At 44.6% G+C, this 14,309-nt stretch overlaps 1 long non-coding RNA gene and 1 other non-coding gene across 2 annotated transcripts; both read left to right on the forward strand.

Moving 5' to 3' along the window:
• On the forward strand, positions 1-3,204 carry LOC147417072 (uncharacterized). The gene is made up of 2 exons (XR_015187426.1): positions 1-1,429; positions 1,747-3,204. It is a non-coding gene; the product is annotated as an uncharacterized LOC147417072 (long non-coding RNA).
• Positions 3,205-8,802: 5,598 nt separating this feature from the next.
• TRNAA-UGC (transfer RNA alanine (anticodon UGC)) lies at positions 8,803-8,875 on the forward strand. Its single transcript has one exon. It is a non-coding gene; the product is annotated as a tRNA-Ala (tRNA).
• The last annotated feature ends 5,434 nt before the right edge of the window (positions 8,876-14,309 follow it).

Here is a 14,309-nt window from a genome sequence, read left to right on the forward strand (position 1 = left end):
GCCATGGGTTTGTACAGACAGACTTCGGGTGCTAAGATCCAAAGTCGAAAGGGAAACAGCCCAGATCGTACGCTAAGGTCCTTAAGCAATCACTTAGTGGAAAAGGAAGTGATCAAGCGATGACAACCAGGGGGTGGGCTTGGAAGCAGCCATCTTTCAAAGAAAGCGTAATAGCTCACTGGTCTAGCTTCATGGCACTGAAAATGTCTCGGGGCTCAAGTGACTCACCGAAGCGACGAGACCTTGAAAGAAGCTTTTTCAAGTGTCAGTAGCGGAACGTTCTGTCAATCAAGGAAAGTTGTTGGTGACAACACCTGGAGGTACCAGAAGTGAGAATGCTGACATGAGTAACGAGAAATCATGTGAAAAACATGATCGCCTGCCAGTTCCAGGGTTTCTGCGTTCAGTCAATCTACGCAGAGTGAATCGGTCCCTAAGGAACCCCGAAAGGGCAACGTCCGATGGGTACACGAAAGCGACGAAGTTGCTTTAACTACTGAACCATGCGTGTTTGTTAAACTCGTGAATTGGATGATTGGGCAGGGGGCTACAAAGTCACTCCGGCTGCAGGGTTGAAACTCCCGGGAAAAAACTTCGTGGAATTGGGAGGGCGATTCAACATTTAAAATGCAAAACCAACCGTACCCCAAACTGACACGGGTGAACAAGTAGAATATACTAAGGCGCTTGAGAGAACCATGTTGAAGGAACTCGGCAAAATGGCCCCGTAACTTCGGAAGAAGGGGTGCTCTCCTATTGAAGGATTGGGAAAGCGGCACATATTGGGGGTAGCGACTGTTTATTAAAAACACAGGACTCCGCTAAGTGGTAACACGATGTATAGAGTCTGACACCTGCCCGGTGCCGGAAGGTAAAAAGGAGAAGTGTTATAAGCTTTGAATGGAAGCCCCGGTAAACGGCGGCAGTAACTCTAACTGTCCTAAGGTAGCGAAATTCCCCGACAAAGGGGTGGTTTGACAGAGATGTTCGACAACATAATCGGGCAATATGCTGGGACATCCGCCCGAATTTCAGTATCCAATACTCATACAGAACAGGATAAAATCAAAAAAATCTGGCTGTCGACAGCGCGAAGCGCTTTCAACCAACCTACGGCCTATCCACGGCTGAATGGAAAATGTAGTTGGTGGCGCGGACCATCAGCAGGATAGCAAGTTGGAAATACATCGTCTTTCGAGCCCGCGGCTGACCATTTTCGTAGCCTCGCGCCGTGCGCCCGCGAACGTAGTTCCAAGATCTAAACTCGATCCCCAACGACCACACGCCAGACATCCTTCGAGATGATGATATAGTCCGAACTTATAGGCGACTATAAGGCCATAGGCGAGGATGGCATGGAACTGAATACCATCCATTGCCGTTTGATTAACTTTATTGTGTCGCATAAGTAGCGACCTGCATGAATGGTGTACACAGTAAGTTACGCCAGCCTTCTAAGTAATTATTAGGTTTTAGGCCACATTACATGCGGGAACACTTTAAAGATCTAAGTGCACTTGTCTTCAAGGACTTAGATATGACACAATGGACGATCCGCAGGATTGGGGAATGGAAAAGCATGCACTTGCTCCAGAACATCCAGACTGGATAGCAGAGGTCCAATCCCCAGAGACTTTACATGAAGCGCCCAGGCTTACCGCTATGGCTTATTCTATTGGAACTGAGAAAAAGGCCTGGGTAAAGAGAAAGCCCAAGCTAAACCAAAAAGTTTAGCAAGACTTACAGGTAACGACTGCCCCGCTGTCTCCAACATGGACTCAGTGAAATTGAATTCTCCGTGAAGATGCGGAGTACTAACGGCTAGACGGTAAGACCCCGTGCACCTTTACTATACTTTTGCAGTGACATCCTTGATTTAATGTGTAGGATAGATGGGAGGTGATGGCAATGTCGCCACCAATCTTGAAATACCACTCTCTCGTCGTTGGATGCCTAACCGCCGCTGCTGTCAGAAGCGGGATATTGCAAGGTGGGTAGTTTATCTGGGGCGGATGCCTCCCAAAGAGTAACGGAGGTGTGCGAAGGTAGGCTCAAGCTAATATTATAACAGCTTATGAGCGTAATGGTAGAAGCCTGCCTGACTGTAAGACTTACTAGTCGGACAGAGACGAAGGTCGGCCATAGTGATCCGGGAGTCCCGTGTGGAAGGGCTCTCGCTCAACGGATCAAAGGTACGCCGGGGATAACAGGCTGATGACTCCCAAGAGCTCTTATCGACGGAGTCGTTTGGCACCTCGATGTCGACTCATCACATCCTGGGGTTGAATAAGGTCCCAAGGGTTCGGTTGTTCGCCGATGAAAGTGGTACGTGAGTTGGGTTTAGAACGTCGTGAGACAGTTCGGTTCCTATCTACCGTTGGTTTTAGAGAACTGCGAGAAGCTTGCCCTAGTACGAGAGGACTGGGTTAGGTCAACCTATGGTGTTCCGGTTGTTGTGCCAGTAACAGCGCCGGGTAGCTAAGTTGGTAGGGAAGAACCGCTGAAAGCATCTAAGCGGGAAATCCTTCTCTAGACAAGTTCTTCTACCGGGTGAAAGAACATCACTTTGATAGGCGAGAGGTAAAAGCGCCGCAAGGACAATGGGCTTCCTCGTACTAATCTCTTTTCAAGATTCCACTAACGATGTTGTATGGTTACCCCAGGTGGGGCAAGGGATGGCACGAAAGCGCGTACGACACACACCTTAGCATGAGCACGTATAGCCGGGTAAAAAAACGATCTAAAGAGATGGGTAGCTAAAGTAGTAACGAGTTGAAATCCTATACGGGTCGTAGTTATCAAGTATTTTGCTTGCGTAAGTCAGGAATGATATAATACGTAACGTGACGTATAGGATACGATATAGGCTTTGTTTTAAAGTGTTGTTATTAAACTAGATGAGAAGCCACGCTGCAAAATAACTCCTTTTCGCCATGCATAGACCAAGCCGACGATTAAGACAAATAGAAAAACAATTACTTCAACGAAAGCTAAAATAAGCCCAATTCCCGCTATAGCCCTAGAAAAATACGGTTTCGACTTTCGTGAAGAATTAAGAAAAGATGTAAACTCTTCGATCCTTGAGATACTCTTCGACAAGAAAACTTTTTCGTTTCTAAAACAGCAAGCAAACTGACCCTTATGAATGCCAGCGCTTGAGCTTTGGGTTTGGGCAGTCGAAATGTCTAGCCCATCAAAGGAATATGTACTCACATAGGGAAGGGACCCTGATATGTAGGCTTCCTATGTCTCGGGTGCTTTAGAGGGCCCGGCGTATATGCCAGTGTGGCAAGCCACCATGTCTACCTTGCTCAGGGAGAGTTCCTCTAAGAGGATTAAACGGTCAATTGCCGCCCTTAGAACCCCCTCAAGGTCGCGCCTTAGATTGGCTATGGTAGCAGCCCCCCGCCTGTTCTTCGGCTACAGCCTAAAGCGGGTAACCCACCGATTCTGTATAGGTGGTAGCGAACAGGTGCCGTACTGAGCTCTTTTGGTTAAAGTAGGTGCTTTCCCTTGGCCAGAAGAGCCTATAGAGCATGTAGCATGCATTAACTGCCGCTGTGCACTCGTCGTTGAGTCGCTTGACCAGGCCCCGGCAGCGACTCGGGGTGGCGGTTAGCCGGGTTTTCCCTAGCTTAAGGTGCCGTGCCAAGGGGTAAGGCGTCCCGGCCAATGTAGTGCTGGGCTCCAGGCAACAGGGAAGTTTTCATTACAATTTGAATTTCCTAGCCTAGTTATAAATTTAATGTGCTAATCTGTATACGAATGGAGACGATCGGACTTGAACCAATAACTTCATGCTTGCAAAACATGCGTTCTACCGATTAAACTACGCCCCCGCCCTCGTTTCATGTGCAACACGTATCATATAGGCAAACAAAACTTTTCTTTTAAAGCAAAGAATTTGTGTGGCTAGCGCCATGTAGTCCTTATTCCACTGATGCTCAGGCGGAAGAACCGAAGCTCTAAAAAAAGGTCGGCACGCGTAAATCGACTAACTGCTTCTCTCCGGACGAATCCAAAAAAACAAATTAAACGACTATTCTTTCGAAAGCTCTTTTAAGACGCTACGAATAGATAGGCATGGTCAAATGCTAAAAGGGTAATCCGTGATAGATAGATAGAAAAGGACGCGGTAAAGGGAGGAATCCTTGGGCCTGACCTAATCTCGTAGTCATAGTGCTATCGTTGGCTTCTGCATTTAAACGATTAATTTCACAACCCAGCATTCACGCATGCCAGGAAGGCATTGGCTAGATGCCCTTGCCAGCACCTGAGGTCAAATGGCATTTCATCTTAACATGATCCGGCCCCATAGCTTGTTAAGAGTCTATGTGCTTACTGAACCTGGGATGCTACGTAGCGGTTGCCAAGGCGGGACTTCAAGTTGCAACGAATTATCATGATTCGTTTACGTCGTAGAATCAATCGACATTCTTCTAGCAATTTCTTTGTTTTCAACGTTTATGGCATTTCTTTATGCACGGTTGACATAGCGAAGACAGCAGCTCTTGCCAAGGCAGTAGCTCTATGTCAATAAGGGCTAGCAACAGAGCCTCCTCCTCGCGTGTCCAAATCCCTAGCAAAAGGAGTAGGTAGCTGGGGGGAACCCACATACATCCATTGCATTCTAAGCTAGGGTCCCTTGTCATGTACCGTCATGCCACAGTGGGTTTACTTAAAAAAAACTGGGGATGGAGTCGAACCATCATTCTAGGACTGTAAGTCCAACGCATTACCATTATGTTACCTAGTTGGGGGGTGACCAAAGCAAAGGCCACCCCGAAGTAACCGTTATTTATCTAGACTTATCTTCAGGGTTGTTTATTGATTTCCTTAAAATACGAAGAATATCGAAAAGGCCATCATCAAAGCAAACAGGGCAATAGCTTTTGTTAAGGCAAAGCCTGGAGACCGAATAATTGTTTGGCTAATGATAGATTTCACGCCACAGGGCTTGTCAAAGGACTAAATACGTTTCCAATACCTACTGCTGCTCCTTTTCTCATTCTCGGGTTCATCCTTGCCATTCTCTTTTTCGGGAAGCAGGAAGGGGCAAAGCCAGGAAATTCCCCCCAGTGCTTCCTATTCTCCGGGGTCATTATCGCCCGACCCAGTATCCTGACCGTTCCCTTCATTTCCGGAAGGAGTGTCTTCCTCCGGTTTTGGTCCCCTACAGAAACACAAAACCCGGTTCCACCAAGAACGTTTAGGCACTTGTGATTGTGCAAGGTGATCCAGCTTGGAAAGCAGCTCCTCTTCTTGTTGTCAAGAAAAGGGGCTCTGGCTCTTTGCCTCGCTAGTCTCGGGAGCCTCGCTAGTACCCTCCTCCTTCCTGTTCTTCGATGACGAAGGGCTTCCCTCAACTTCGCTTGACGGCCCTGAGCTCAATTCGTGTCCGGCCTTGTCTCCTTCTGGAGTGGAGTTGTCATCCTTGATTTCACGAGTATCCCCTCCAAACTCCTCTTCCCATAACGGCGCCCCCGAAGATGATGGAGGAGGAGGAAACGATAAATTCTCTGTCGGCGTCGAGCCTTGTTCGGCGGGCTGCTGGCTTGTTTCCGCTTCCGGCCTGTCTTCTGAACTGTCGGAATTGGAAGAATAGAAGTAACAAGTTAAAAAATTGCCCCCGCTTATTCCTTCCAAATTCGTACATTGAAATGGCGACCACTAAGAAAACACATTCGATATGAACTCCCGAGTCACTCTAGAGTGACACCGTACGGGTAACTCTTAACGAACAAACGAAAAGGGATTTTTCTTTTTGGTAGTTCACTGGAAACCCCCCGACGGCTAATCATCGAAAGAGTTAGACTTTTTGAAGTTTCGAATAGGTTATTTTTCATCATTTTTTGTTGATGATCTCTTAGTTAGTTACTGGCAAAGCCAATAACCGTAAGCGGAATGGCCACGGCAAGGCGGATCATCTTACATTCCGGAAAAGGGTTGCCCCAATAATCTCCAGTCACCATACCAGTGCTCAACTTAATGACAGAGTAGTAGATGATCCTTCCGATCCAGTTTGGCTCATGACCGGGCTTGAACCGGTGCCGTTTCACAGACTCTCTCCTTTAAGTTACATGAGCTGCGAAAAACTAAACTACTGCCAAGCGAGGAAAGCAAAGCTCTTTTGAGATAGAATGTGGGCAGATTGATTCTTATTTGTAGGCAACTATGGCTCCTCGAAGCGAAGAACTGTACGAACTATAACGTAGGCTACCGCTCTACCCTTCGAAACTCAACCAACTAAACTCTCGGTGTCTACGGCGTTAGAGTGAACTTCGTGCCCAAACGAGCACGCAGACACGGGGATTTCAAAATACCTTGATCAAATAGGGTGTCGTTTGCTTAATTTCCTCGTCCGAGCAATGAAACAACTCTCTATATTACGTAATTAATGGGAGGCAGGGAAACGTAATTAATTGTCCGTCCGAGCGGCAGGGAAAAGGTATTTTGAAATCCCTGCAACCAAGCAAGCACTGCCTGCGGCACTGCTTTAGTAGCAAGAAAGGCGGTCGACTGGTAAGCCTATCTGTCCATACGGTGGTCTACTTACTCGATTCTGCAGCTACCGCGGCTCTAGCCGGGGCCAATTATGCCACTTTTTGCAAGGTGGAATGAAGTCTAATCATGAACCGTGATAGATTTCTATGACTGCTCGACCGAACTACGAATTAGTGAGGGATAGCTATACCGAAATACGTAATAGCTACTCGCTTATTCGGTCATGCAAAAGGGAAGGGCCAGTATGAAAAAATTGAAGCCCGTAGACGTTAGTCAACACTTTGCCCTTCAACCACCGAAGATACGTATTTTATAACTGTTTGTCCAGTCAATGAACGTAGAGGCTTTGCTTTGTATTCTCGAAGCTGCTGCTTAGCGCTGATTGCTTCGTATCCCTGAACTGAAGAAGCTGCAACTGTTTGGCGTTGTCTATGGCTATGATTGCATCGCGGCGGTTCATGCACGGCACGGAGACCCTTCTCACAGTTGTCCTGACGTTAACTAACCGGGGCTAGGGAACTGAACTGTTGGTAGTGTAGTGTTTGTTAAATGTAAAGACGTATCCTTTAGCAGTAAAGGCCTGACACTGCCGCTGGGTGATCTAAGCGAGTCGCCCGTCTCGCCTCAACGTACCAAGCATTGCTAGACAATAAGGTGATGGACCAGGGCTTATACGACTTTACTTTAATAGTGAACTATTAAAGGCCATTAAAATTAACGATTTAACCCTTAAACAAAGAATCTATTATGGTTAATAATTAAACCCTATTTACCCTTAGAAAACAAGTTGTTATTAACAAGTTGCACTAGCTCTTCCTTTGCTTTAGTAGCACCTTTGTTCCTACGACATAAAGCTAGCCCCTGTAATGGCAAGCGAAGGGATTTCCGGGGGAAAGCCCGAGCGATTAAGCGCTATATCTTTTATTAGTACAATGCATTTACATTCAACGTAATGGTAGGATTAACGAAAATGCCTTTAAGAGTCTAAAGAGCCACGGTCAAAGGCAAGTGAAGAGAAAGCCCAATTAAAGATGCAAGCGTAGCAAAGGGTTTTTCGTGGGGAGGGAAAGCCCGAGCGGAGCAGCCAATTAAAGAACAATGATTGCATTCCTAAATGGTTAAAGACAGAGAGCTTCACCCGTTTAGGTAACCTAGCTATTACGTTGATTTGTTTCATCCTTAGTTGTTTGAGTTCTTTTCCAGAATACCATGTAGAATGTTATTTTAACACTCTACCCTAGTTTTTTTATGAACCCGGTGGTTCGCGTGGTAATGGATGGTGCTTAATATTCCTTTTTCCTTTCTTTTTCTTTGCTTACAGCTTGCTTTCTTTTTCTTTCTTTGTTTTTCTTTGTTTGTAGTCTCGTTGATTTTAAACGCTTTACAAAAGAAAATCCTATTCTATTTATTAAGCCTCGTGCTATGTACGAACCAGTTAAGTTATGAAGCGACCTAAAGCAGAGCAAGTGGTTTCACGCAAGAAAAAGTTATGAATACCCAGCCATGTTACTGTTGATAAACAATCTTTGAGATAAACTCGGTGCCGTGCCCCTTTCGCTTACTTGTGCGATTCCCCTGGCCTGGATTTTACTCGACGCATCGGCCTTCGACGCTTCTATTATCATTAAGATGTATATGGGGGCAGGGGGCAGACCCCCGAAGAGATTCAATGAGACCACTCGAATACATAGACAACGTGCCATTTCATAAGTAACTAGGAAAAGCGGGGCCACTAGCTTAGTTCCTTTTTGCCTTCAGGTTTTCTTTGACTTTTATAAGAACTGCGAATCTTTGGATAAGCAATTCTTGTTTATCAAGCGCTTCTTCTCGGATGTATTCCTGTATAAGGGCATCTATCCAAAAATCTAAGTGCGAAAAAAAGAAGCCATAACTATCGGTTGGTGGCTTTTGAAATTTCATCTTTCAAACTTTTTTTGTTTTTTGTATCCAAGATTGCGGTTTTTCATCTCTTGTATCCATAACCTTTTTCTTTTCGCTTCGCTTTTGGCCTCAAGGCTTCCCTTCCGAGAAGACAAGACGGCTTATCCCCTCCCTAACGCCGATACAATCAAAATGGTGGACCGAGAAAAGATTCGTGAACTATTACTGCTTGCTGCCAACGACACATCTTTACTTTATGACATTTAGCCTCTTTCATTGACAGTGTGATGAAATGGGGCCGTGTCTTGGATAAAGTCTAAACTCTGTAGAAAAAAGGCTATAGGCACGCACGTATGAGCAATAGCTCTCTTGTGTTTTGTTTGCCCACATGATACGTGTTGCACATGAAACGAGGACGGGGGCGTAGTTCAATCGGTAGAACGCATGTTTTGCAAGCATGAAGTTATCGGTTCAAGTCCGATCGTCTCCATTCGTATACAGATTAGCATATTAAATAGAAATCCAAAAGAAAAAAGAGAAAAAACGCTCTCTTTTTCGTGCTCTAGCTACCATCAAACAGTCCTCCTCGGATAACTCGTCCAATCCGAGAATAGCTATAATATCTTGAAGTTCTTTGTAACGCTGCAAAGTCTGCTTAACCCTTTATGCCGTCTTGTAATGCTTCTCACCCACAATCCAAGGCTGCAGCATAGTTGACGTCGAATCCAACGGATCCACGGCCGAATAGATACCTTTTGCTGCTAAGCCTCTTGAAAGCGCAGTTGTAGCATCTAAATGTGCAAACGTCGTAGCGGGGGCTGGGTCAGTCAGATCATCCGCAGGTACGTAAACAGCTTGAATGGAAGTTATTGATCCTTCCTTGGTGGAAGTAATTCCTTTCCTTTCCTTCCCTTTCCTTTCCTGCAGTAATCCCATTTCCGTACCAAGGGTAGGTTGATAACCTACGGCGGAAGGCCAATAAAAAAGGGTACTCAACAACGCATTAGCGTGCGGAACCAAAGCAGCCCTTCACTCAAACTGACTCATGCGAATGCGGGATGAAGACAAGTGAAACCAAGACCCTAAGGAAACGCACGTTGGAAGAACCAACGAGCCGTCCTAGCCGCGCCTTATCGAGGCGCATGTTTACTATATTCTTAGTACGGCCATCGAGCTGTGAACAAGATATGCAAAAGGCAAGTGAGAATGAAAGGAAAGCCTTGAATCTATGTAAAGCTTACAATCATAACGAAAATGCAGCTAACCAAGAAACACCTAGTCCTATTTTACCACACCACTTGAGCTTAATGAAGAAAGAAACCCGCTGCGCTGATTGAAATCGTTTAAACACACGACGACGTTAGATAAGAACATAATTAATCTCTTGTATATATACAAAAAAGCACCTCTTTGGCTAACTAGCTAAGTGACGCCTTTTTGTTTAGTCCCTGCGAAAGGAAAGAGAGAGCACCTCTTTAGCTGAATAACTAGCTAAGTGACGCCTTTTTGTTTAGTCCCTGCGGTTGGCTTACTTTATCGACTGTGTAGTAACCTTTCTCTTTTTTTCAAGCGTAAGCTTGTATTGAGCTTCAACAACTTTACAGGGCCATTTCCTGCATCCCTTGCCAACTCCAGTAGCTTGTATTGAGCTTTAACAACTTTACAGGGCCATTTCCTGCATCCCTTGCCAACTCCAGTAGCTTAGAGGTCCTTGACCTTAGTGCAAAGCAAATGTGTTCACAGGAAAGGGAGTATTCCTGCGTTTTTCAAGCATCTGCATGAAGATCTATGCACAGAGTATGGCTTGGGTTCAGTGCTTACCATGAGAAGAGTTCACCCCTTAAGGCTAAGCAAAATTCTAAACTTCCAGAGCAGAGATGCAACCTTAGCGTTTCTATGCAGACATTGCACCATACTACATCCCATACCTTCATAGATAGCTTGTCCTTGCACCACTTGCGCCAATTAGGAGCTCTGATTGCAATAATAGTGGCTTACGTGTTGGCATTTGTCTTTATCATTACGGGTATGGTTGGGTGTTTCCATCATTTGACTAAAAAACAGCAGCATATAATATAAAGGAGCTGGTGCATGATTCAGTAGCTCCAGAAGAAACCAAGATGGAAATAAGTGCAGTAACAGCTTTAAAGCATGGTTCTTTTTCCTTTGAGCATTTGTTGAAAGCATTGAATCTTGGCAGTCGTGTGAAGAATCTTCTTATCACATGTGCTGCTGCGTTATTTGAAGAAAAGATGGAGGTTGCAGAGCTAGCAATGCAAGATCTTCATAAATCGGCGTCTGTGTTTAGAGATCCTTTAGAAAGACTTGCTGCATACATGTCTGAAGGGCTCGTAGTAAGGCTTCATGCTTTTAGGTCCACTATATACGGGTAAAAAGAGACTAAAGGGTTGGGTTCCCTTTCTGCTGGGGAAATCGAGGGCCATAACATAAATGCAGGAGACTGAGATGCTATGCTATCTAAAGCATGAAAAGGAGACCGCTTAACGTGAAGGACTGGGATTGGGTTACTTTTATAGCTGCTGTAGCGCTACTATAGCTTGTTGTTTTTGCTGCTTTTCTAAAAAGAGAGAAAGCAAACGAAAGCAAAAATAGAATTGCTTGCTTGCGTTAATAAAACAAAAAAGCGTTGATAAGGTAAAGGTAGCGGCTACCGTTACAGTTATCAAAGTAGACTTATGTGTCGTTTGGTTTGCCATTTTGAAGGGATGGCAAATGGGGTGACCACTGCACTTTTTCCTTTGATTGTCTATTTTTGCTGTTCATTGTTACGGAACAGAGGCAACGACACAGTTACATTCTTACCAAGGTAAGATCGGCGGGAAGAGTGCTCAGGTAACGGCCTGGCCATCATATCATAGGGAAAGAGCGTCTTGTAATTTTCGATTCTGTACTGTACTTCAGCATAATCATCAAGGAAAAGTGTAGGAGGAAATGGGATTCGAACCCATGATACAATGTATTGTATGTTGATTTAGCAAACCAATGCCTTAAGCCGCTCAGCCATACCTCCGGGAAGGGAAGGGATCGGACCTTCCCCCAGCGTTAGTTTGTATTTTCAAGTTCTGTTTTATAATAAAAAAAAGAAAGTCTATATCTGTATCTATAAAAGGAAACTACAAACTATGAAAATAAGATACGATCGATTATCCACCCAAAAAAAGCAAAAATCCCACATACCAAAAAAAGTCGCAAATAAAGTTAATCCAGGTAACATAACGAAGGCATAATGATAGTAGGGTCAAGATACCACTGCCCTCCGAACCGGACGTGGAGATCTCCCCTCATCTGGCTCTCTGCAGCACGCACTTTCGAAATAGTCCCCATTACTGCTTCCCTTAATATCCGTCATATATCGTATGGGGGTTTACAGGAGATCCCAGAGCCTTAAGAGCACTAGTAGTCGTTACGTATGGCTCTTGCTGAGATTGTTTTTTTCCTGTGCTCTAGCTATTTTGCCTTTCAAACCTTTTACCGTATGTATAGTGACGGCAGCGTGATTCCATATTATCAAGGAAAGGCAGGGGGCTGCAATTTTCCCTGCTTTAGCGAAACCTAACATACCGCGACCTTTGTTAAATACGCCTACCATGCCTTTATTCATTTTAACATGCCTTGTGGACAAAAAAAAGGAGTCCGAGGCTTATTAACTCACGTTCTTGCTAGCACTACATTAACTCTGGCCTTTACGTCCCTATTGTCGCTTTTTGGGCTCGTAGAGTCGAGTTTACCGTTTACCCACCACGGAGCTTAGGGCTAACAAGTCATGACATACTCCTCGCACAACAAATCCACTTTAAAGTTAACTTATTTACTTAGCCAATTTCCGGAATGTATACGAAATCCCATAAGGACCTGAGATCTCAATAGCACCCTTGTCTAAGGCTTTAAATGAGACTTCGTATCCAAAATACAAAAACGATCTCACTATAAAGTCGTTGAAAACTTTATCAAAGAACCGGCGCTTATTCAAGAAGCAATAAAGTCTATTACCGAAAGTACTGGTTTTAAAAGCAAAAAGTAATTCGTTTGCAAAAAGATTTACATTATACGCCGTAAGAGCCCCTAAGATGCTAAACGTAATAGGTACTAGTTTGATAGTGATTAGAGTAGCAAACTCAGATTCAGCAAGAATATCATTTTTGGGTAGCATTGAAAGGGAATTGGCCCAAAAATTAGTACCTAAACCAATCATCATATCGGTCCCTAGGCCACCCCATTGCTGCTAGAAAGGCCCGGCTTCAAAACCGTACGTGAAGCTTCTACCCGCCTCATACGGCTTCTCCCAGGATCGAAGATCTTTATTGGCTTTACGAACGAAGGTTCAAAAAGGGATTTTCAATATGACAATGCCTGCATAGGAGCTGAGGTTGCCTTTTATTAAGTCTTTGTTTCAAAAAACAATTCTATACGGATATGTAAGGCAATCTCTAAATATATGTATACCTGGAGATAGATTACCTAAACAATTTTTCTTTGGGCCACAAAGGCTTCTGGCCTTTGTTTGCGTTTGCAAAGCTTTTTTTTTGTTGTTTGTAGTTTCGTTGATTGATTTTAAACGCTTTACGTTTTACTAAGCTTCTGTCTTACTTTTATGTGCTCTTAGCTAGCCATTCAACTATTCGGTTCGGCGATTACTTTTCAACTGAAAAAAGAAAGTAAAAAGAAAGAAGGGGTTGTGCAGCTTTTCCTGGCATAGCCCCGGGAGCCTTTGGCCCTATAAGTCTTTTTGTTGTCAAGTATTCTTTGTTTTGTTGGAATGGAAGTTATTTTGTTGGCCGGCTTTACGAGACGAGTAAAGGAACCTTCAGGGCCCTCTCCAGTTCCCCGCCCTCCCTTATGTAATGTGCTTTCGAGGACTTGCGTTCCCATTGAACCTTTATTCGTGTGGTCAACTCCGCAGCGCGGGGTTCACCTCACCTCCACCTGTTAGTTTAGTGGTTGGCAAAACAAATAAAAGCTAAAGGTGCGAAGCAGTCGCTTTTCTCTTTCTCAGGCTTTAGTATCTATATTCAACAAATGAGTACTATAGCCTTTCTACCCAACAGGAGACCTTCTCTTGCCGTCTCTATTCCTTGCGACCCTAAGGTCACCACTTACCCCATTGTCGAGGTCTGGGGTGTTTGTTTTTTGGTTACCCTGTGTGACTCGTATTACTATAATCTTGCGTGTACATTTTGTATGAGTTGCCTAGATTAAAGAACATACATTTTGTTCATATCGTTCGTTGGGGCAAGAAGCTTGTTGGTAAATTCTAGGTCTACAACTGCCTTAGCTTTGGGCCAGGGGATTTGTTTCCATCAAGGTATTGTTTAAGTATTATCTATGTAAAATATACTTATAGTCCATTTCTCTTTCCATTGACCATCGAGATCCTAAATCTCCAAATGGGCATATCCCTAGCCTTTATTTGTTAGGGCTTTTGCTTTTCGGAGAATCCTGCTCCCGTAGGGCTTGTAGCTTGGCAGCCCACCGCAAGGGAACCTTATTAGGGTACTCCAGTTTCAAGTGTATTGAACAGTTATAGTGGCCCATAGGCGCAAGATGTACCTTGTGGGGCGGTCTCTTGGACATAGTCTTTTCATGCAGTGGCTGTTTATTAGTCCATGGTCCATTGGATGTTCGATGCAAGGCCGAAAACTGACACTGCTTGTACCCTTTGTTTTTGCCCTTTGCTCACTGGGCCTGTCCCTCGATGTAGTCAGTACTGGATACTGTTGGGCGGCAAAGCTTACACTTGTTCACTTATGAAGGTTCGCCGGGGCCTCTTTTCTCTCTTCCTTTTTGCTTATCTGTGACTCAGAGGCTGCCAGACCTCCTACAAAGGGAAAAGAGTCGACTGAACATCTCAGCCATTGGCGGGAGTTTCGCTCGCATCCAATCCTCAATTATTGTTCACTTTGCTT

The sequence above is a fragment of the Adiantum capillus-veneris genome, unplaced genomic scaffold (genome assembly GCF_014529385.1).
Source record: "Adiantum capillus-veneris isolate H3 unplaced genomic scaffold, ASM1452938v2 Hic_scaffold_325, whole genome shotgun sequence".
NCBI lineage: Eukaryota > Viridiplantae > Streptophyta > Polypodiopsida > Polypodiales > Pteridaceae > Adiantum > Adiantum capillus-veneris.